General features: G+C 36.1%; 1 protein-coding gene across 1 annotated transcript in view; it reads left to right on the top strand.

Annotated features, from left to right (window-relative positions):
* ROBO1 (roundabout guidance receptor 1) overlaps positions 1 to 21655 on the top strand; it is a gene marked incomplete at both ends in the record, with an annotated part of 525263 nt that overhangs the window by 238583 nt on the left and 265025 nt on the right. The gene's annotated exons all lie outside the window — the stretch shown is intronic.

Below are 21655 nucleotides of genomic sequence, written 5' to 3' on the forward strand. Positions count from 1 at the left end.
GTGACTAATAGACAGATCTATTGACACCATCTGTCTAAGGAATCCACAGCCGCTCTTTCGAAGTCTGGTTTAGTTTTCAATAGAAAAGAATTCTTTATAGGAGGGATTTTTTCTGTGTTCCTCTTTTCTTTCTCTTCTGCTCCCTTTCCCCTCCCAAGGATCCTCAGTGGTGATTCATACTGGAATTTCCCACAGCTTCCCCTTGCCGACTTCCTTTTGCACATCCAGTAAATTTCTGTGTTGAATCTCCAGTATTATATATGTTGGCACATTTTATCTGAGTATAGAAGCTGTAGGGCAATCTGGACAGAAATAAAACATGAGTAGCTCATTTTGCAGATAATTCGCTTAAATTGTTTTGTTCTCTTGAAAACTATTTGATGTATATAGATAATGTTTTTAGAATTGGACTGGTGGAGCATTAACCAGATCTAATAGTGTATCTTCTGAAATACTTCTGTTTGGTGATAAAAGTACCTCTTTGTGCAAGGAGGAGTTACTTAGAATATCAATTTCTTTAAAAATTATTCTAGTTGAGTAGTAAGAAGGTGTTTGGGAAAGGTGTCCGTAGGCTGATATGCAGTGTTACAGTGATAACTAATGCTGCTCAGTCTCGCCATTTGTGGTTGACAGAAGCAACGCGATGCTCTGGGCAAACTGTGGTGCTAATGGTGATGATTTAGATGGGTTATTATATACATTTTTATTAAAATGTAGACATCTGTAAAGAAGTTGTTCTGAAGCATGGTGGAGCTGGTTGTTTGCTGAGCCATTCACCAGTATCTGTGAAGTGAAAATAGTAAGGTCAGTCTCCAGAGCAACAGTGATTGCTTGTGCTTCCTGAAAGTTCTAGCAAGTCAAAGCAAAATGTGTAGTTTGTAACTGAGGACCTAGTCAAGATAGGAAAATACCTTTATCATGATCTGAGGTGTTTTATTAAGGAAAAAAGAAAAAAGAAAAAAAAAGGCTAGGTAAAGATTCAAGTTGGGCCAGCTATGAGCAGTGTTAGTGAGGTCATGATGCCACTGTGAGTGCTAGATGGTCTGGGAAGGGGAGCTAACTTCTTTCGGGTAGTGGCTTAAGGTTTAATTGCTCGTAATGAACCAGTTTCTTCTGTTCAGCTGCTGTGTGTTTCCTACTGTTGTGATGTTTAACTTGGGTTAATATTAAACAATTTAAGTCTTTAAGTTATAAAGGAAATGCTAATGTTGTAGGTACTTTCTTGATTGAACTGAGCTACCTGACCTATGTAGTTTAATGGTATTTAGAAATATAAGTTGTTCTGCAAGACTATACTGACGTTAACAAGAAAACCCAAATATAACAAGAATTTGGTAGTACTGTGCTCATCACTATTCAACAAATGTTCTAACTATATGAATGTCATTTGCAGTAAATTGTTTCAGAATACCTGCTGTTTGTGTCCATAGAGTTTCTTCAGGGATCACAAACAAAGGACCAAACTATAAATCCTTCCTAGATTTCCTACACTGGTCTTCCTCATGATGATGCTATAATATCCCAAGATTCTTGTTCTGCTGTCTGGAGAATTAGTTGACTTCCTATTTCTGTAGGAGTTCATGGGATTTCTTCTTCTTACTAGATTTAAAGGACAAGGGAAAGTAACTGTACTCTGCTGAATTTACTCATTCATGCACTAAAATCAGCCGTTCGTCATGATGATGGGAGCAACATGAAGTCACAAAAAGTATCTTCCTAATTTAATCTTTTTTCCACTTGTTTGTATAAGCAGACATTTTGGACATCGTTTATGAAAAATGCATGCGTCACACCTCTCAGGCACTGCATTTGGTCCTGCAGACCTGGACAGGTCTTATAACAGTTATGCTGGGTGTATTTTGGCGAGGAAGAGAAAAATTTGATTCTTTGAAAACATAAAGATTTGGTGTAATGAATAAAAACCTATTCCTCAGATAAGATACAAATCTGTATCATAAAGGAGCTGATGAGTTGTGGGGAAAAAAATCCACTTTAGTTTTATAGAAATGTATTGGTTTTATTGTCTGTCTCACGTGCAGTTGTTTAGGAGGAGTTTCAAGAACATTTCTACTTCTTAAAAATGGCTTTGCAATATTAAGTCATGACTTTTGCTGAGACTTGATCACAAGCAGTGATCCAACAGTGGCTGCATCCAAGATACTGAAAAGCCTCCCACCTCAAATGCATACTAAGAAAGGAATCATAGAATGTTCTGAGTTGGGAGGGACCCACAAGGATCGAGTTCAACTCCTGTCCCTGCACAGGACAACCCCACAGTTCACACCATGTGTCTGAGGGTGTTGTCCAGTCTCTTGAACACTGTCAGGCTTGGGCCCGTGACACCTCCCTGGGGAGCCTGTTCCAGTGCTCCACCAGCCTCTGGGGGAAGAACCTTTTCCTAATGTCCAACCTAAACCTCCCCTGGCACATCTTCCTGACATTCCCTTGGGTTCTGTCATTGGTCACTAAAGAGAAGAGTTCGGTGCCTGCCCCTCCTCCTCCCCTTGTGAGGAAGCTGTAGCCGCCATGAGGTCTCCCCTCAGTCTCCCCTCAGTCTCCCCTCAGTCTCCCCTCAGTCTCCCCTCAGTCTCCCCTTAGTCTCCTCCAGGCTGAACAAACCAAGTGACTTTAGCTCCTCATACGGCTTCCTCTCTAAACCCTTCACCAGTGTTAGACAATTTAATAAATTAGAAGTGTAAAAATAAGTAACATCTTCAACATCAAACTGTATTACTTTGGATGCAATATAACTTTGAACTTTATGTTTAAAATGTAACTTTAAACAGACTTCTCAGTATTATATAGATTTTTATGAAGTATATGTAGTAATTTGTCATGTTCAGCCACATTTTCTTTCAAACTTATCTTCATTTGTGTCTCCCTCTTGAAATGTTGTCTTCAACATATCTTCATAAGCAAGACAGAAAAAATCTGTCATCTGTATGCAGCAATTTGTTGACCTCAAAAATAGAAAAGGAGGATGTATATAAACAATGTTTGAAAGGGTTTTTTTTGTAAAGGATTCCATGTTGTAAATATGTATCTGTTCTTTTTTAGCTGTGTGAAGTCTTTAATCTTGAGAATAGTACCTTGTTTTCTAAAAATATAATGCTATCCTACCATATTTTGATTGAAAGCTTAACTTAAAAACATATTTACTTGAAGCAAATGGGCAAGCCAACTTTACTGTTTTAATTAAATTATGTTTTATTTTAATTATATTTACCTTTAATGAGTAATAGAATTTTTAAGTTTTATGGATTAATATTTCATTCAGACTAATTTCTAGTGGATAAGTATGTTCTCTGTGGAATTTTTAAGGAAGTTTTGTTGTTGTGTGTTTTTTGTTTGCTTGTTTTGATTTTTTTGTTTACGAGTGTCCCCCCCGCCCCCCAGCTCTGGTCTCCACTCCCTGTGGTGAAATAATCCCTAGGAGTAGATTAATTTTTCCAGGATTGAAAATTCAGTTCTTGTGAGTTATTATCTCCAGTAGCATACTGTCTTATCTACACTGGAAACAATGTGCTGTTAGCAATGCACTACTTACCATTACAATTTTGTCTACCCCTGCAGATTTTTTTCGCCAGTAGTTATTAATAGAGTTCTGTCTCAGTGGAGAGCCAGCATGCTGGAGAGTGAGTGATAGGTATTCATAAAGAAGGAAGTCTTCTTAATGGAAAATAAAAAGAAAAAAAAAATGCATTAGTGAAGGAGAGCAGGTAAATTGTTGCGGAGAGGGGGGACTACAATGAGCAATACTAATAAGCATGCAGGGCTTTAGGCACTAGCATTCACAGCAGTGTTTTGTGGAGATGGCCTCTTTAGCATCATTTGTCTTTTTACTTCCATCCCCTGCTAATTCATTCTTGTCATCATGAGAGCTTTTAACATAAAAGTAACGATTTTTAGTAATTCATTCTGGGCTTTATGACAGCATTAACAGGAAAATGGGGAATTTTTTCCTTCTGAAGTATACCCAAAAAGGCTTTTTTCAAGGTCAGGGATGATCTGTACTATGGCTTGATTCTGTGTGTTTATATGACTGTTCCTTTTGCAATTAGTCACTGAGGATATTTACTTAAACTGGGGTGGAAGAAATATTTTGGATTTGTTGTTTTGGAACAGCTGTTAAGTTTGTGGGTATTTTTGGAGTTGGATTTATGGGGTTACACAGGAGAGACTTCAGATTGTGATGGCCCACCAAACTCCTGGGATTTCTTATGGAAGAAAATAAGCTAGTTGAGTGTGGTTAAGTCAGGCTGAAGAACTGCAATTCTGTATTTGTTCTTTTCGTTTTTTGTTACAGGTAGAATTTCAAAGAATTGTAAGCTGATACTTTAGCAGAGTTCAAGAAAGGAGAGATCTTTTGTATTTAGTAAATGGAGAATGCAAAACTGTATTTCATACCTCATTTTCCTCTAGCCAGTCTTGTTTAACGATGAGCACTACTGGGCCATAAGGAGGATGGGACGATATACTTGAGATATGGTGTTTAAATATGTATGCAGCACTCCTAATGTACAGCTTCCTGTTTAGTTGTTTGCTGTATTGCTTCGAGTCATCATCACACAATGTTACCTTCTTAGAGCTTGACCAGTGAAAACTGTATGAATGTCGGCAAATGTTTGCTGAGGTAACCCATTTGATTTGGCATGGTCTAATATGGGTAGAGTTCAATGATCAAGGGATTTTAAAAATAAAATAAACCCAAACACAATAAAAAACCCTCCACACTCTTCTCTCAGCAATTTATTAAGTTTTCAGGTTTTCTAATCAGCTTCAAGGTTCTAGGCACTTGAATCCCTTTGAAATGCACTGGGACTTAATATTTCATAGAACCTTTTTTCTTGCCTAAATTCATAAACTGATGATTTCAAAATAGGTCTGTGAGCACCTTTGTTTTTATTTGTTTAGAAAGTAGTACTTTTAATGTGATTACAAAGGCCCAGACAATGGTGAGAATTACTTTAATTGATAAGAACATACATGTTGAAGGTCTGTGACATTTTTTATATTAAGTGCATTTTGAGATCTTTAGAGAAGGCTGTGTGCTACATGAAACACTCTCTGCAGTGCGTATAAAGTGTGTAGAATGACAGATTGAATGTATATTATTTGATGTATTCAGTTTATGTCATTAGAAGAAAAGAAATAAATGCTGTGTGGCTTTTTTTCTAGTTTCAGAGTGCTCTGGTCTCGCATGTGAAAAAAGGCTTGCTTTGATGTTGGTTTTAAATTACTTTTTTGTACCTGATTGAAACCCAGTCATCTCTCTGATATGTTTTTTCAAAGTAACTTAGGAACTCTTGTTTGATTTAACTTTTTATCCTATGCTATCAATTTATCTCCAAGTAAGAGTATGTTCCATTTGCAGGTTTTTAGTAGGTAAGCATTTGTACGAAAGTTGCTCTCTCTTCGTGTAAATAATACAAGGTCAAAGCTCCAGTAGCTGGGCTTTAGTTCAGTTCCCCAAGCCTTTATTCATCAGTTGACGGATGACTTTCTGGAGAATTACAAGTATAAACATTGAACTTTTTTGTTGCACTGATAATACTGTGTGATCAATTAAGAACTAATACAGCAACTAGATGGAAAATGGTCTTCTTTAAACAAGAGAAAGGCAGAGTTTTATTTTCATTCTTAAGGTTATTTGACTATTTTTCCTGACTTAAAATTAAGAATTTTTCAGCTTTAGCTCAGACTCTTTTGTCTTTTTAAATAGAAATCTTTCTTGAGTAGACTACTATTACAGTTGCTAATTAAGCAGCTTTTAATAAAAAGAAAAACCTTGGTGAAATTGTAATGTTGCTGACTTGAAAGAACTATTTTTTGATTCCACAGATTACAACTATGTTGTTTGATACTTTTTTTTTTTTAAACTGATAATTAAATACTAATATTAAAAGAAAACAGAAACCTCATGAACAAACCATATTTAGTGTTCAGCAGTTAAGCTTTGCAAATCTGTTGTCAGCTCAAGTGTTTCTGCTGGACATTAGGACTTCTGGATATTCTGGAAAGTGGTTCTCAATCCTTTTAGTGTCATAAAATTGCCTAAACAGCACTAAAACCAGCCCAGAACCACAATTTGAGATAAGGGAAGAAAAAAGCTTTGATCATTTTGGTTAGATTTAGTACTGTTTTCAGGTTTTGAGTGTAATTCTCCATTATTTATAGTACCATTTAAATAGTGCTACAGAAATGTTAGTAGATTGGCCTGATAACAGTTTCTGTGAACAGGTGGATAAATATCTGCCTCTCTTCTGGAGTTGAAATAAGCACCCCAGGTTAAAGTGTAGGATCCAGAAAGGACTTGGATACCTGCAGTGGAACTGTGTCTGAAGGTGCTCTTCTGAAACCTCCGTCATTTATTTCCCAGTCACAGGCCTAGATGCTGCCAGGCAATTCCTCCCCTCCCCTACCCAACCTTCTGTGCCAGTCTTCATATCTGCAACTCTTCCTATGGTCTTTAAGACATTGAGTCCACTAACATGTTCTGTAGCTGTCTGTCTGAGACTTATGAGATTGAGTTTCATAAACAAGTCACAATTAGTTTAGTTTAAAAATGGTATTTTAAATCACTTAGGAAGAACTGATCAGTAGCCCTTGGAGCTGAGACTTATGTATTTGCTGGACTTCTCCAATTGCTGATACAAATGGGCCCCCTCATTGCCTTCCTCAGATTCTTCTCAGAAAAAGTGTTCTTATGTAGTTTTGAAAGAATGGGCATAATCACCCTGAAGACACCTGAAGTCTGTGGGCTCCTCATTCCAGGTAGAAGGAGCTAACTAATTTACCTTTACTAAAGTGGTGAGGCATGAAGAAACTAGGGAGTTGATTTTGGCTTGGTTAGGCAGTTTCACACCAAGTAGGCCCAATCTATGTCATTTTCTGCTTAGAATGTTAAAAAAAATATCTTTTATACAGGGTTTTTTTTATGTCAAGGGCTAACCACTTGGTGTTTATGTATAGGGGTTTCACTTAGGGGTATATTCAGAGGGGACTTTGAGTGGTTCTTCTCCACATCACTCTTTAAACTGAAAGAAGAACATGCAGTTCAGTGGTACGCAATCTTTGAGAGCTTTGAGCTCTCCTTGAAGCCTACTTCATTTTTTTCCTGGTGCTAAAATGTGGGATTTGGGCTGAAATATTTGAGAGACTTTTTTCTTCCCTTCTTGTAAGTCTTATACACCAGTTTCTTCTTCATTTGTTTTTCATGAGTTATCATTTAAAAAGTTTAGCAATTAACTCAATTTCTCTTTTGATGGTAAAGTTTTTCAGTTATGATGGTGTGTTCTGTGCTAAGAATTAAGCAGTTAATGCAAATAAAGAGTTCCTAGTCTTTGCCCAGTGTTTCCTACCTAACAGTCTTGAAAGTAGAGCTGTTTACTGCTGTCCTTATGAAGAATCAAATAGTGTTGAATCTGTCCTATGTAGCTTGACTACTTAAAATTCACTTGAGTTTATGAAGTCCTGTAGGTATTCCAGGGTGGTGTTGCTAATGCAGATAAGCCAGTTTAAATGAAACAAATTTAAGAGTAGAATTCCTGTGTAACATGTAGAGGACTGACAATTTCTGGTACAGTCTCTCAAGAGAAGACTCATTAATTTTTAATGGATTTTTTTTTTTTAGCTACTTAGCTTTTGTTTTTAATCAAAACACTGAGGGAGAATTTCCTGTTTATTTAAAGTAGGAATTAAAAATAAGGACAGATTAATTGACATTAAAAATTGCTTTAAACTGATACATGAGCTATAATGTCTACTAATTAGTCATATAATGGTATATTAGAAAATAAAATGATTGAGATAAGGACTCTACCTGTAGAGAAGGGACAACTGATTCCCATTAATCAATTTAAACCACTAACCAAGCATTTAATTCTCAGCCTTTGCTGAGGGTACTGGTGAGCAGCTGTGAGCCTCAAGGCCTAGTGGTTCTGTCTAATTAGTCCCACTGAAGGCTTTCAGCCTATTCAGGAACCTTAATTTAGGTTGAAGGGGTTTTGTTTCAAATAGCTGTTTACATAAAGTGGAAAAGCCCATATATTGGTTGTCTTTTAGCCATTGGAAAACATGCTGTACTTCTATTTGTGATACAAAAAGATAGTTTGGCCTTGAAAACCCTGTTGCAAAAAAAAAAAAAAAAAAAAGCCTGCTGAAAATTTGGCTAGCAAGGATGAAAATGAACAAAACCTCTAGTTCCGTTTATCTACCTCTAAAGTCATGGTTGATACCCTATCTGTGCTGTAAAAGAGGTGGCTGCAGCTACTTGAACAGCATTGGTTTCTAGTGAGGTTAGTGCTATTTTTTGGCTGTAAAGGTCCTAGCCTACTTTTATCTCTCCAGAGAGACTGAGCAAGTTCTGCATGGAGGAGCCATGGGAGAGAAGCAGGAGGTAATAATTAAAACTAGTTCACTTTGTAATAGAGAGGAACATGCAAACTTAGTGAACAGGTAGCTTCCATGCATAATGGAAGCTGAGTAGTCAAAGATGCCATACTTGTACTTGAGATTAATTTTGTTTCTTTATATGAATATAAGTATCTTTTCCCCCTCAGCATTTCTACATGCTTGTAAAATGCAGATTAATTTGTTAGAAAGAAAACTCTAATAATATAATCGTACCTTAGAGTCTTACAGATTGGAGAAGAAGAGCTTCCTTTTACTAAAGGAGCACGCTTAGCTGAATTCTTTGAATCTAGCTGTCCACCTTTTATAGGTTGTTGCTGTTGTTTTTCTACTTGCCTCTCTGTACAGGGCTATTTAACTTGTGAAACAAGCCTTGTGCAGAGAAGTAACCTCTTTTGTTAGATGTACTGATAAAGGTACAAAAAGGACAGATAATGTTTCTGGGCATAGACTTCTCTAAGGCTTATTAATTCCTGGCATAACCTATTTTTCTTTGCTGTTTGAGCCCCCTCCCTTGTCATGTAGTGATTGCTGCTAGAAATAATAATAATGATGATTGCTCTCCCTTGTTTTCAGACAGCTATTCTTAATAATTTTGAGGCTTCACTATCATTTGCATTTATATGTGTAAACCTGCAAACCTCTGCCAGCTTGCCTGTGGTGGTGTTGTATTATACATTATAATCTTCTCAAATCAAACACCTCTGTTCCTCTAACTTTCATGTATTGTTTTTTTTATATTTCTTGTGCAGCTCTGCAGAACTCTTTGAGATTTATTTCTCTTCCCTTGCTTGCTGTTTATATTCATCTCTGCTACTTTTGACTTGACCTCATGGTTATGTAGCACTCTGTCCTTCTGTTACCTTTCCTCTCTTGTTCCTGTTTCCATTTTTGACCTCTTAATTTTGATCTCTCTTTCTCTATCAGCACTCTGATCCCCTTACCGGAACCCCTTATATTAGTAATTCAAAAGCTAGTTGTTAAACTAGCTATTAAAATGAATTATTAATTAATTAAAATATACAAGATGAAACCACACTCTTATTTTGATCAAATAATTATATTTTTCTAACTTTTCCCTTATACTGTCAGTGATGGTCTTCACTCCTTAAATCTCATCCTCAACAACCATAAGCTACTGCCCTTGAACTTTGTTTTCGTTCCATTATCAGCCTCAGTAGGCAGAGTCAAGAGCATTTTTGTTTATCTGTAAAATTCTCAGATTTAGCATGCTATGTAAGGGATAAACGTTGTCTTCATTAATGTTCTGGATATGTCAGAATTTGCTTTTAAGGTTGAAAATTGACTGAGATGGCTGCATTCCTCTAGGGATTTGTTACTAATCCTTTAAAAGGCCATTTCAAATATTTTGTTTTCCGAAAGTGTAAATGACTTCAGACAATTATGGTTCAGTACTTTTTCCTGAAGTTAATAACTCACCTAAAACTGATGCTATTTAAATATCTTCCCTGAGTGTGCCTGTCATACAGGACATCTCAAAAGCTTTGTTTTAAATGTTTAAGTACATTTCAGGCTGCTGAACACTTAGGCTATTAGCTACAGATTTTCTGAAGAATTCACTATGAATATTCAAGGAAATAGTCTGTTAACATTTATTTTTACCATTTAGTTTATTGGTAACAACTTGGCTAGATAAAGTATGCTTTTACATTTTCTTGTGTTAATTTTATGTAGAAAGATTTTAAATATAATTTTAATGCTTGAAGACTGAAGTTATTGTCTACAGAGAGTGCTTTGAAACTTAGATTCATTTTGAAGCTATTTCCTTTGAGTTTTTTCTTTATTTACACTGTGTTGTAGTATAAAATGAGATAGAAACACTAATAGCTGCATTGCTAGCTGTATTATATATATTTTTTATATATATATATATAGAGAGAGAGATACATAGCAGTGTATATAGTATGGAATCTTCTTTTATCATGAAGGTATGTTATGTTGAGAAAATTGAGAGCGTATTTCGGCAGTCTTCTAGGGATTGTAAAATAAAAATGAAAGTCCTTTTTAGTTTCCTAATTTCCCTGTATACCCATATGTTTCACTTGGCAGCATGTCAAACTGCTTGCTGGGGGAGTGCCTCTCATAGCAGGTACCACAGTCCGCCTTTCCCTTCCCTCTTCCTATGGGCAACATCCAGCTTGTTGGCTGAAACATCTCCCACTGCTCAGCTATGAGATCATGGAAAAGATTTCACCGAACTACTTGTTTGTGCTTTTCTACCATGTAGAAGGGTGATGTTTTCTACCACAATCCGTTTAACATAGGTCTTACAGTGAACCAGATTTTCTTCTGTCTTATTTTATATTTGGATAACTGTGAAATTTTGCCGTGTATGTTGGTAGGGGGTGAGTATATGGAGCTGAGCAACTCCCTGCGTGACTTCGTTTCTTGACGCCTTTCAGAGAACTTTTCTCATAACGTGATTCAGAGCTCAATGTGTAGGAACTCTGGATGCATCGGTGTAGGTGATCAAGATGACTTCAGGTTTATGTAGGGGCAAATACATAAGCCTAATAAATGGAAATTCTCCAGGCCATGTTTTTAGGAAACTTTATAGTAGCCACTGAATAATACTCAAGTCTTCACTGTGGTTGTATTCAAGTTGTACCATTTTCACTACAACCAGAACTAAGGTTGGGAAGGTACAGGAGTGGCAGAAATGTCAGCTGAAGTTTTTTGATGATTTTCCACTAGATTTTCTGCAGTCATGCTCTGGGATGTGAAATAAGACCCCAGATGGAAAAGCAGCATTAATTCTATGTCCCTCAGAGAAGAAAACTCACTGATAGTGTTCTGGGTCCATATTGTTGTGCATTGAAGGAAGTCCAGGGTTGTGGCCTTCTGTGTTTAATGCCATTCACCTGTAGGTGGATTCAATGTTAGCATAGTAAAGTTATGCTTTATGCAAAGGAGGAAGTAAAAACAGTTCTAAAACAAATGGGCATGTGAAAGATCTCCGATTTTTGTTTGTTTGTTTTGTTTTGTTTTGTTTGAATTTGGAACCAAAGAAACCTTTTAAGAAACAAAACCCAAACCAAGTGGACTATATGACCTTTTGAGGAACAGGAAATTCAAACACAGTCAAAGGGAAAACATTGCACGGCTGCTCAGAAAGAGATTATTTTGATGGCTTTGATAGATGGAAATTTCTTTTAGGTGAAAGTTTGTTTGCTGTTTTGACATGTCTTCATATTGGTGAAAAACAGCAATAGAAAGGTAGCTTCAGTCATCACGCAGTGGACATCATGATGATTGCTATGCCAAGTACTCATGGATTTTTAGTACGCAAATGAGCTGAAATACATTTTGAGGACTGTGTGGCTGACTTGCATTTATACGGAAAGGTAAAATATTTCACAAGTTCTCTGAAAACACTGTATTGGTATTGTTGTTATTGGCAAAAAGATTAATCTTTCACAGAGTCATTGAGATGTTAGTGTCCAGCAGAGTGGTCTGATTTGACTAGCAGTGTTCTTACAAGTTCAACAGGTGTTAAATTTCTAAGCTGGTGGGATCATAGTTTTTTTTCTCCTCCTCCTCTCAGGAGGAGATATTTATTGCTTTTCCCTGAGAGCATGTTGTCTTTTACGCTTTTCATACTGATTTACTCAGCTTTATATTTGAAGAAAAGTATGCTTTGGAAAGAGAATAGAGATAGATGGCTTTTAAATAAGTGGTTGTTTGATGTAATATTTTTTTTAAAACTATCAGTTATAAAATATTTTAATTGATACTGATCTGTACATTTTATGTAATTGTAAACAACTCATTGAAAATAGTTTTTCATTTAGGTTTCCATTGTTCTTTATGCAACCAAAGCATGACAGTGTTGTGTTACCGCAGTAACAACTTGTAATTGAAAATGTCTGGGCTTTTTGTACTTGTCCAAACTTAATGTTGTTCAAAAATTCAAATGGATTTAAATGGAGTGAAAAAAACCCTGTTTTAATCCAAATATTTAACACATGAAAATAGTAACAATAGAAATAAGGAAACTGAACTGCCTAAGAGAGACTCTTTTGTCCTGTTGTTAATCTTTCCTAAATTAGTAGCACTGAATAATTAAATTCAAACTTATTCCTGAGCTGACATAACCTTCCTATTAATACCCAGCATTTGGATTTACGAGAGTGGTTTTGATATTTCATTCACCTTTACCTCTGAAACAAATCTGTGATCAGCTTAAAAAGTAGGGCTTCAGATGGGTATTTTGAATCCTCATTATCTGTCTTTAAATCTTATTTGGAAACAAGAATAAATGGCAAGATCAATTGCATGTCAAGTACCAAAATTGGCACAGGCATAAGCGTAGGAATGTTATTGCCTGTTGTGTTACAATGCTTGGACTTCTGTTGCTGCAGAGGTGAAGTGTGTTGCCTGATGGAGCTGAGAAGAGAAAACCCTTAGCCCTATTGGGAATTGCTGTTTCTCTGACTTCCTTATGGCCTGCAGAATTGAGGATCATCTTTCCTGTCTCTCAGCATCTCTCTGACATTTGAACTTGGAGTTGATCTATATCAGATTCCATCTCACACTGAATCTGGAGTTGGAAATGAATTAGAAGTTCATTTTCCTAAGCATGGTAGGAGTTGGCTTTGAAATGTATGGAAGAACGTGAGGGCAGCTCATCTGAAATAATACGGAGAGGATGCATTACATTTGTTTTCGTGACTGAATGATTTTAAAAAAGAAGAACCCAAAAAGCAGGTATTATTATTATTTTTAATGAATATGATAATGCAGAATGGTATTTTGTGTTTTTTTTGGCCACATAGATAAAAATTTTGGATTAAAATAGCCTAGCATGTTGTGATCATGCCACAAACAGGTGAAATCTTTGGCGCTGATTACAGAGAATCTTTAGGGTGAAGTACAATTTTTCTGCATCAGTATGGCTGACATCTGAATAATCAACATAGAATATGTTTTAAAAAGTGTATAACACCTTCTAAAATGTGTTGATATATTAATATAACTTTTTTTTTAATATAAGGTATCTATTTAATTTTGAGTCCTAGACATTTTTACTAAATTGACAGTTTATTTGCTTCTTTCAGTGCAGCTAAGAGTTCTCCTTTGTTTAGGTACACTATCATTGTTTTTCTCCAAGTTCTGTTTTCCTGTCCCAAATGGCAAAGCAGTGGTTCGCAGCTAACGAGATGCTCTTTCTGTCTGACATAAAACATGATTGAGGGCAAGGATCGAAGATGGAGATGAGGAGAGCCTGACTGTGTCTGTTGTGTTTTCTAATCGTCTTCCCTCACTGCTCATTAGAAAATGACAATTCTTATGTGACTCACAGCAGCCTCTGTCCTCACACTTTCACATTTATTGTGTCTATTTTTTCTTCTCAGGTGTGTCAGTGAGGCTGCTGACAGCAGATCAGAGTTGTGAGGCCTTTCTTTGTAGGGAACGCAATCTCTCAAGGACGAAAAGGGCATCAGTGATTGGGCTGAGCTGTCTCAGTTCTTCCTGCCTTGTCCCAACTCCTCTGTTTGACCAGGGACCCTTTCCAATATCTTTTCAGCTCTATTGCCCACGAAATTGTCCAATTATCATAAAATCCTGTCACTTTGATATATTTCAAATACATAGTGATACCAAGTTTTCCCTCATGGTCTTTCAGCCACTCTTTACATCAGTTGTACCTCATGTTCGCAGCCTCTCAATAATCCTTTGCCATGTTTTTCCCCCCAGCCATCCTTTTTACACTCTTGACTGTGAGCCAAGGGTCTGTGCAGCTATTGCAATGGTCTTCTGTGTGTTCCCGTCTACCTGCCTGACCCCACTGCTTCACTCATCCTGCAATTGAGCATGATCATCTCCAAGCAGTTTGTCATTGCCAGGTTGTCACATCTAAATCTCCAAAGATGAGCTTGCCTTCAGATGTATCGCAGATGTTTTCGGTCTTGTTCTTGTGTTCTTATTCTCAATATCATCCCAGGGTAGGAAATATCTCCCAGCATTACTGCAGCCATTTCAAAGAGAAAATGACTAATGAAGTACGCTTTATTACTAGTGTGTTTGTTTTCAAATACAGTGTGGTTGCTCATCATGTCATAGTTGATTTTGCATTACTAATGAAAAGACTCCTGTAATTTCATTAATGTTTTCTCTAAGGGAAAATGCTATTCCCAACTCACCTGTTTGCTGTGGGATAGTGTGGTTTTTATTGACTGAAGTTTGATTTCCAAAGTCAGTGCTCTAGATACTGCTATCTGGGGCTATTCCAGTATCTTCTAAAGTCAGATGAGATAAATATCTTGCCAGAAAGTGGAACTGAGAGAAATAAAAAATAAAACTGAATGCTTTTTTGCACTGGGAACATTACCTACTGCCTGAGGTTTTATGTAAATGTCAGCCTCTTACAGAGCTCAATATAAATATTATTATTTTAAATTTATATTCTAGCTAATTTAATGAATAACCAGGTCAGGAGTTATTTATGCTAACTGCTGGACAAACCAGTAGTGTGTGTTCTTGTAACAAAGATTGACTGTAAAGCTGCCTCTTTTCGAAATAAATGGTTTGTTCAAGAGCAATTTAAAAGAGCTGTATTTAATTTTGGATTAAGAAACTAAAGCATGACTTTTACTGTTGCTGCTTTCAGCTTCTTTGTTAAAAGTGATTTCAGAGAGCTGGTCTTTCTTAGCATCTCCTGGGAAATATGTCTTTAGGTATTAAAACAAAGACTCAGTATTAATATCTGTGCAGTGCAGTACCTGCCAATATTGTTTTTCATTCCCACCAGGCAGAGTATTTAAATAACTGTAAGATGCTGTACATCTTTCCAGAAGTCTTGTTGCATAAAATTTTATGGCTTTTTCTGACCTAATCGTATATGTCTGGATTTACTGCAAGTAAGGAACAGAAACCATTTAAACAAACATGATGTATAAATGGTTTTTATTTTTCTCCCTTGTTTATTTAGCTTATTACTATAATACTTAAGCTAATGCTTGTTCAGTTGATCAGAACATGAGTATTGTGTAAATTGGAAGTCCATAGCTTGCAATATTTAGATTTATGTGTTCTCTGAGTATAAGAGCCAGGTACAGGATCAGTCTGGATTTGAGGCATTTTTAGCACAGCTCCCATTTAATCTCTTGTTTCAGAGAGACAGACATGGCTTAAAACTCCAGGCTCTCTGTGGTTATTCTAGTATTTTTTTAGCCATAACTGTACAGTAAATCATGGGCTATGCTATTCCATCCATGGGCTGCTGACATCTCCTGATAGTGTGGTAGCCATGACAGAAATGTAGTTGTAATTCATGGTGTCTTAGCAACATAAAATACTATAAGATTGTCTTTCGAAGTGGGAAGATGTTTTATGGGTGCCTACAACTTAAGTTTGAAAGCCAAGACCCACAAAATTTCTTGCTTTGTCTTACAGTCACTTTGTATTTAAAGTACAACTTGCCTTACCCAAAAATATGCCTTTGTACAATAACAGAAATAATGAAAAAGAACATTTATTAATAATTTTATGTCTCATTATGAACAGGAGCTCCAAATAGAAATTAAGCGAGGGAGGCAAAAGGATTCTTTGACATAATGGTGTGAACTGAAAAAAGCACAACTTCTTTTTCAGGGAACACCACAGTGGTTTCACAGTAGGAATGATCTGTTATTGTTCAGTGCTTTTAGTTACATCTTGCTCACTTGTTTTCTATTACGTTCTTGGAAAAAGTGGAGATGTTGCTCCTCGTTGGGAATATGTAGGGGAATTGCAGGCTCTATTGATCCAAAGTGAGAGCCTTGCTTGTCACATTTTATAGTATCTAAGTTATTGGAAAGAACTGGACATATTCCTGGATCAGTGCTTGGAACAATTCAGTGCATCTTAAAATGCATTTCAATAAACCTGTAGTCCTGGGTGGGCATCAATCAAGTGATGTGACGGTACTGTTATGTTCCTCCTATTAATTTTTTCTCTTCAGTATACAAATACTGGCTTACTTGCTGGACTGTAAGACCTCTATCACCTGGTATTTTTCTTCATAAAGTGGTATCCTTTTAAAGAAGTTATGGAAATGTTCACTGTTATGACTGAGCAAAGTAATGGCAAGATTTAGGTACAAAACAATTTTATTTTTTTCTAGACTAAATGTTCAATACTCAGTTCTTAGAGATGAACAGTCCTGGTAAATATAACTCTCTGTGCAAAGACCTATTTTCTGAGTCCAAAGTGACAAAACGACCGATGCTGTTCTCAAATCAGTGTTTCAGAAATACCAGTTATGTGCGGATTTGGTTCTTGTGCTTTATGCCAAAGTAGAATTAAAAACCAGAATTTCTGTTCTTACACAGTTAACATTGGGGAAAATCCAAATAGGCACAGCATTACTGGCTTCATTAATTATTTCATGTCTTTGGTTATGGAGAGAAGACCACAACACTTGTAAAGGAAATCTTGAATTAGTTGCTCTTTAATATGCAGGCTGCAAAGCTCGGGAAATCAGATGTTTTATTTAGGCTGAACAGGAGTAGTATATGAAGAGTAAGAATATTTTAAAAATTGGAGAAGTTGAGAGAAAGCGAATGGAACAAAATCTCTGTGAATCTTCCTTGCTCTGTTATTTTTCCTTGTAAATTATTTATTGTCTATGAAAAGAGGTAAACCCAGTAGGGTAAGTTAGCTGAATGTCTTGAAGCAGAAAAGCCACTTGCAGAAGAATACTTTGATTTTTTTTTTTTTTTCCCTGTAGTTATTTTTCCTTTGTAACGTGATGTTGCTTTGCCGTGTGTGCTTGAAATGGTATTCAAAGTCTACTTGCCTCTTAAGTGTGTGTTTGCGTCTTCCATGTTCAAAAAGGACGAACTCAAACTAGAATTTAAGACAAGGAAAAGGCGGGTGAGTCTTATGAGGGGAAAATCAGATGAGATTAGTTTGTTGACTTCTAACAACAACAAGAACACAAAATCCCAGAGGATGGTAAAAATGAGAAGGTTGTAATCTCCATGTCAAAGGGATAAAAATCCCAAGAAGTATGTGGAGAGATCTGAATTGAAGGGAGCTCAAGCACAGGAGGAATAAGGTATTTACAACTCAGGGATATGTTTAACCTGATGATTAGAGAAAGATTTCTAACAACTAGAGCAAGAGTGTTATAGAATGTCTTTCCAGTCAGCATAAAACCACAAAAAATTCCTCCCCGTTTCTGAAAAGCTTCTGAAAGAGATTAAGTAATACGTAGTGGAAACAGTAGGGAATTGGCAACGGTGTTACGTTCAGATTAAGTATAGCTGTTGCAGGAATCACCTAGCCCTGGTTTTAAACCTGTAGTTTTGTTTGTTAGTGTTTTACTAATAACTTTGATAGCAATTGATCCAGTTGCTCAGATCTTATGTTACAATGTGAAGTATTTAAATAAATAAAAGACCGGAGATGTGCCTGTGCATTGCAGAGGGGTTAGACTGGATGACATTTGGAGGTCCCTTTCAACCCTTTCTATGATTTTGTGCTCTGAAAATCAGTGTTAAATGCTGTACTTGTGAAAAAGAAAAGAAATGGGTCGAAGAGTGTACTGGCTTTTTGATGCTTGGCTAAAGGCAGAATCTGTCATGTGGCATTTTAATAGGACAGGATAAATTACTATTTAGATATATAGATCTTGGGAAATAACGTTTTCCATATACATCTGAGCTGAAGTTTAGATCGAGTGTAGATATGGTCTTGATTTTTAACTGTCTTAGGCTGCATGGTTCATATTTGAGGCACTTTGTTCCAGTACCACGTAACTTTTGTTTTTCTCCTGAAGGAGAACAGCGTGGTGTTTGCACCCTGGTATCAGCAGCTTTCACATTTAAACACATTCTCTGCTATTTTTCAATATGTTGTTTCTCTATGCTACAAAATGGAGTTTTAAGGTGGGCATGAAAGCAAACCTTGTCTCTACGAGTTTACCATTCATCTAATGCTAGCTTTCTTTGAAACTTCACATCTGTTTGTTTTGGTGTTCAAATTCTTGTAAAAATAGTTGTGGCACAGTCCAAGAAACTGGAAACATGATTTCATATAATTGTTCTTTTAAGTAGCAGCATGAAATAATTAGTATGGCATACTTTAATTGGTGGCATCCTGTTGACTTTTTATGGAAGACTTGAGTTATAATAAAAGCAGGGTGCACTAGTTGGTTAGCTGCTATAACACAGTGCTGTCATCTTTGGGGAGAAGAAAAAGAAGTTCTGTTGTGTGTTTAATGGCAGATCCAGCATGTAATGGGTGTTCTGCTTCTATTTTTTTTTTACCAAATATCCCCTTGGGAAGGGTTCTTGACAGGAAAATTACAGGATTGGTGCCCACTGTATGATTTATGTTGATAATTGAAGCTGCTTCTTCTCAATAAAACGTAAATGCAGCTTAAATAACTATGCTAAAAGGAAGGAAAGATTTTTTTTTTTTTTTTAAATAAAAGTCTAGATACGTAGAAAGATTATAACTCGGTTGTCAAGGCCATTATACCCCTTAGGCAGTTGTCACTAAATCTGTGGTTAATACTCACTATGTGCCAGTCAACTACTTGTGCAACTTTTGTTCCTTTCTGCTTTAATCAGTTTTATGAAATTTTCTAGATAAATGTTAGTTCATAAAATGCTAGGATTTTATATATATATGCATATATACATATATATATATATATATAAATAAATGGATATTTCTGTAGTTTTTCTCCTCTAATGTTACCCAGCAAAGAAATTTTAAAAGTATGTTAACGGGCATTCCTAGAATTTCCTGGGGACTTTTTTCCCCTGTAAGAGTTTTGAGTCTCAGTTTTAAAGAAAGTTTAGTGGTTAGTCTCTAAACATTCATTCTGTACCATACTTGAAGTTAGTGTACAGTCACTTGAATGTCAATATGGAAAGTGTTGCATGGAATACATCTGAAAAGGATATTTATTTTATTTATGGTCTGGACCATGCTGACAAATAATGGGAAGGTTATACTGTATGATGTGCTGGTTGGCTAGCATTATCTGTGAAAATATAAAAATGATGCATACTAGCATATGTGCAGACTTTTTTTTTAAAAACAATTCTTAACTTTCTCAAACATTTTATGTTTAACTTGGTTTTTTATATTTCCAGAGTGACTTATAACAGTTGGTTTTCCCTCTTACATCCTTTGTTTCTGCACCTTTCCTTATGAGGTACATAGTAAGTGAGCAGAAGTATAAAAAAACCCAAGGTTTTTATCCCTATCTAGTCATTTTTACCTTGGAAAAAGAGATCTAAGATAGGTGGCCCCAACTGTGAGGGCAGCAACATTATTGCGTGAGGGGCTTCTCACAAAAGCCATGTAGAAGTTCAGGATGAGTAGATACAAATGCAGTTTGCAAATCCTAAGATGTCTGCTCAGGGCAAACAGGAGTATCAGAGGCTTCTTGTAGCTATTGCAAAAGACCAGTACTGATTGGCACGATTTGATTGTTTTGCACTTTTAGCTCTGCTCTCACTGGAGCTGGCCTGTGCTGTACTTCTAGGCAGTGCAGCTCAAAATCTTGCTTTAGCATGGTGTCCAGGGTTTGTGTGTAGCCAGCAAAAGGATGCAGGAGTTTCCTGGCTGCTGTTCTGTTGGCCCATGCTTCAGTTTTCATGTCTCAGGCAGTTATTGTAGGCAAAAGTAAACATAAAATGTAATTACTTGTTTGCTTTAGGTACTACAATATATTGCAATATTCTGAATAACTGAACAGAAATTGGCAAATTAAATAAGTGGTTAAATATTTCTTGTAATTTAGGAATATAGTCCTAAATACAATACTATTTATGTTCTCTTTCCTCGAAGGACTAAAGAGTAGATTTATTGCTGTTTGAGTTATTTTGTATTTAATGATCAGTAATGTTGATATAAAACCTTTTTCTTTTAATGCATACAGAATGCAAATATATTTCAATATAGTCAAGCCATACCAGAGATTAGGGAATGTGCGGTTTGTGCTAGCTGATTAGTGTATCGTTTAATTTGAATTGATTATTTTGAGGTGGAGGAAGTGTGAAATAAACTTTACATGAAAGTCCTGCATTTTAGAATATTTTTTATTTTATATACATTATACACACATGTAGTATATATTGAAAACAGATCTCTCTCTAGGACTTTCCTCTCCTTGTCTCCTTCCCTTTTTTTCATACCAGTTTATGGTCTATTAACCTGCACTGAATAATCTTGTATTTCTTTCTGGTGCTTCACAGCTGTTCAAAAACCATGTTATTAATGTTAATAAAGAATCCTGACATTTAAAATTGTAATAATCGGGAATCAGTGATCCAAGAGACTAATTTTATCCATGGCAGAGTTGTATATCAAGAAAGAGAGAAATAAGGAAAACAGTAGTTTGAAATTTAGTCAACAATATAAAACACCAACAGTTTTGGTAGCTGCTTATTCTTAATTTGGAATTCTTGGGCATCTAGTTGGTTGCCATATTCCTCTGTCCATACTGTTATTTTTATTATTTTTTTATGCCAAGTATCAGCTTGGAGCTTTAATTAGTTTGAAATCAAATGCTTTTGTGGAAGAGTGTCTTGTTTGCTTGTAGCTTTTCTTTTACCCAGGATACTGTTGTCTCACATAATATTGGAGTTCTAGGTTGGAGGCAGTAAAAATTTTTATATTTTAAAATGTTTCTCTAGTTTTCTCCAATGCAAGAGGTGGAAGAAGTGCTAGGGCACTGCATTCATTTGTACCTCTCTGGTACTGCTTAACAAGTGACTAAAAAGAGTTGACAGTACAAGTGAGATAAAGCAACTTTGTGAGCGCTGGAGATGTTCGACTAACTCTGCAGACACTTCATGAATTAATCGGCTTTCCAAAAGGTCAAATGAGGTTGACTATGACTTTGTGTTACTAATTAGCAGTACCAGTTTTGCTGGTAGAGGTAGTCTGATGCATGTAGAGTATCTGTAGGATTAATTTTTCGTAATTGTGTAAGTAGAGATTTATATAAATGAATAGATCAATATAAAAATGAATGTGATTTAGGAACATGGCGGTTTAGTTCACTAGTATAGGTTGCCTGTTGAAAAAAATGTTTTTGAATGCATTCACTTGCAAGAACCTTGCACACAATTAAATGCTGGGGTTTTTTTCACTTTAAAAAGATGCTAATAGCTGTTCTTATTAAATCACATACTACAAGATAATGGTTAAGTAGTTGTATTGCAAAACACAATGACTGTACCTGGCAATGATCTAAGAAAGTTTTGCGTTTTTTTAT

This window comes from Nesoenas mayeri, assembly GCF_963082525.1.
Source record: "Nesoenas mayeri genome assembly, chromosome: 1".
Classification (NCBI taxonomy): domain Eukaryota; kingdom Metazoa; phylum Chordata; class Aves; order Columbiformes; family Columbidae; genus Nesoenas; species Nesoenas mayeri.